The 3,319-nt window shown below is 57.5% G+C and overlaps 1 pseudogene; it reads left to right on the top strand.

The window, feature by feature from the left end:
- Nucleotides 1–1,103: 1,103 nt before the first annotated feature.
- On the top strand, nt 1,104–3,116 carry LOC123057328 (uncharacterized; annotated as a pseudogene).
- Nucleotides 3,117–3,319: the final 203 nt, after the last annotated feature.

The following is a 3,319-nucleotide window of genomic DNA, read 5'->3' as shown; positions in this document are numbered from 1 at the left end:
ACTTGATGTATGTCTTGCCGTGGATATCTGTGGTGACAATGGGATACTGCGTGCCACTTGATGTATGTTAAGGTGACCAACTTGCGGGGTTCATGAACCTATGCATAGGGGTTGGCACACGTTTTCGTCTTGATTCTCCGGTAGATCTTTGGGGCACTCTATGAGGTTCTATGTGTTGGTTGAATAGATGAATTGAGATTGTGTGATGCATATCGTATAATCATACCCACGGATACTTGAGGTGACATTGGAGTATCTAGGTGACATTAGGGTTTTGGTTGATTTGTGTCTTAAGGTGTTATTCTAGTACGAACTCTAGGGCTGTTTGTGACACCTATAGGAATAGCCCAACGGATTGATTGGAAAGAATTACTTTGAGGTGGTTTCGTACCCTACCATAATCTCTTCGTTCGTTCTCCGCTATTAGTGACTTTGGAGTGACTTTTTGTTGCATGTTGAGGGATAGTTATGTGATCCAATTATGTTAGTATTGTTGAGAGGACTTACACTAGTGAAAGTATGAACCCTACACCTTGTTTCCACGCATTGCAATACCGTTTACCCTCACTTTTATCACTTGTTACCTTGCTGTTTTTATAATTTCAGATTACAAAAACTATTATCTACTATCCATATTGCACTTGTATCACCATCTCTTCGCCGAACTAGTGCACCTATACAACTTACCATTGTATTGGGTGTGTTGGGGACACAAGAGACTCTTTGTTATTTGGTTGCAGGGTTGCTTTAGAGAGACCATCTTCATCCTACGCCTCCTACGGATTGATAAAGCTTAGGTCATCCACTTGAGGAAAATTTGCTACTGTCCTACAAACCTCTGCAACTAGAGGCCCAACAACGTCTACAAGAAGAAGGTTGTGTAGTAGACATCAGCCACCACACGGACCTTCCGTCGGTTGTCACCGGCCGAGCAGCAGGAGTGTCGCCGTCAGGGCCTCTGCTTCAACTACGATGAGCCCTACACGTCGACCCATGTCTGCCCCCGCCTATTTTACTTGGAGACGGTCGACTACACCGAGGCGGATGACTCGACCGACGCGCCACCACCACCCGAGGCGATCGTGGACACGCCCGCGGATTCCATGGCGACGGCCTGCGTCGTCTCCCTCCATGCCCTCGCCGGCATCCGTGGCGAGCGGACCTTGCTGCTGCCGGTGACGATCCATGGCGAGTGGCTGGTGGCCCTGCTGGATACTGGCTCCACCCATAACTTCCTACCCGAGGCGACCATGCGTCGGCTAGCCCTTCCGACGACGGGCAGGGAGCGCCTGCGGATCACGGTGGCGAACGGCGATCGCCTCCGGTGTCATGGGCTTGCCCGCGACGTTCCCATCTCCATCGGTGGCGAACACTTCTCCATTACCTGTGCAGGGATCGACCTCGGCTGCTTCGACTTCATCCTCGGGGTGGATTTTCTCCGGACCCTCGGTCCCATCCTGTGGGACTTCGACACGCTCACGATGACGTTCTGGCGGCTGGGCCACCGCATCCGGTGGGACGACCTTGGAGGCGCTGCGCCGACCGTTCCACACCTTCAGCTGGTCGCCGCGTCCTCGGAGGCCGAGCAACCCCTACTGGATTCCCTTTTGCAGCAACACAGCAACCTCTTCGAGGAGCCACGGGGTCTTCCGCCCGCCCGGGAGTACGACCATCATATTCACCTCATGCCGGGCACCCCTCCCATGGCGGTTCGGCCCTACCGCTACCCTCAGCTGCAGAAGGATGAGTTGGAGCGACAGTGTGCCCTTATGCTCGCCGCGGGCATCATCCGGATCTCCACGTCACCCTTCACCGCACCGGTGCTTCTTGTCCACAAGTCGGACGACACATGGCGTTTCTGCATCGACTACCACGCCCTGAACGCGCTCACGCTCAAGGACAAGTTCCCTATCCCGGTGGTCGACGAGCTCTTGGATGAGCTCCATGGGGCGCGCTTCTTCACCAAGCTCGATCTCCGGTCGGGCTATCATCAGGTGCGTATGCATCCAGACGACATTGCCAAGACGGCGTTTCGCACCCACCATGGCCACTTCGAGTTCTTGGTGATGCCCTTCGGCCTCGCCAACGCCCCAGCGACTTTCCAGGCCCTGATGAACGATGTCCTCCGGCCCTACTTACGGTAGTTTGTACTTGTTTTCTTTGATGACATTCTTATCTACAACGCCACCTGGGCCGAGCACCTCCAGTACGTCGCCATCGTCTTCAACGAGCTTCGGGCGCACCACCTCCAGCACGTCGCCATCGTCTTCAACGAGCTTCGGGCGCACCACCTCCACCTTAAGCGCTCGAAGTGCTCGTTCGGGACACCTACCGTCGCCTACCTCGGCCATGTCATCTCGGCCGACGGGGTGGCTATGGACGCCGACAAGGTGGCGGCCGTCTCTGCATGGCCGACGCCTCACTCGCCACGGGCTCTCCGCGGGTTCCTCGGCCTCGCTGGCTACTACCAGAAATTTATCCGGGAGTTCGGGCTCATCGCGGCGCCCCTCACGCGGTTGCTTTGCCATGACGCTTTCGCCTGGGACGACGAGGCGACGACGGCGTTCGAGGCCCTCAAGGGGGCCCTCACGACGGGCCCCGTCCTCCAGATGCCCGACTTCGACCGCCCGTTCATGGTGGACTGTGACGCCTCGGGCGCCGGTTTCGGTGCCGTGCTTCATCAGGGCGATGGGCCCCTCGCCTTCTTCAGCCGGCCTTTCACTCCGCGCCATCTTAAGCTGGCGGCATACGAGCGGGAGCTCATTGGCCTTGTACAGGCCGTTCGTCATTCGCGGCCGTACTTGTGGGGATGGTCCTTCCGCATTCACACGGACCACTACAGCCTGAAGTTCTTGCTGGACCAACGGCTGTCGACTGTGCCACAACACTAGTGGATCAGCAAGCTCTTCGGCTTCGACTTCTCCGTCGAGTATCGGCCGGGCTGCCTTAACACCGTGGCCGACGCGCTGTCCCGTTGCGACTCCGACCTCGCTCCCTCCGCCGACGAGTCCGCCGGGGCGGTCTTGTGCATCCGCTCCGGGACGACGTTCGGTCTCTTCGCCGACATTCGCCGCTCAACTGCGATGGCCGACGACGCCGTCCTTCTTCAGCAGTAGCTCATGGCCGGCGACCTGGAGGAGCCTTGGCGCTTCTCTGACGGACTACTTCTCCATGGGCGTCGGATCTTTGTTCCGGTGCATGATGATCTCCGTCACCAGGTGTTACAGCTCGCCCACTCGGCGGGTCATGAGGGTGTGCAGAAAACCCTCCATCATCTTCGCGCCGACTTCTACATCCCTGGCGATCGCGCCCTGGTCCG

This window comes from Triticum aestivum, chromosome 3A (genome assembly GCF_018294505.1).
Source record: "Triticum aestivum cultivar Chinese Spring chromosome 3A, IWGSC CS RefSeq v2.1, whole genome shotgun sequence".
NCBI lineage: Eukaryota > Viridiplantae > Streptophyta > Magnoliopsida > Poales > Poaceae > Triticum > Triticum aestivum.
This window is presented reverse-complemented; position numbering and strand designations above follow the sequence as displayed.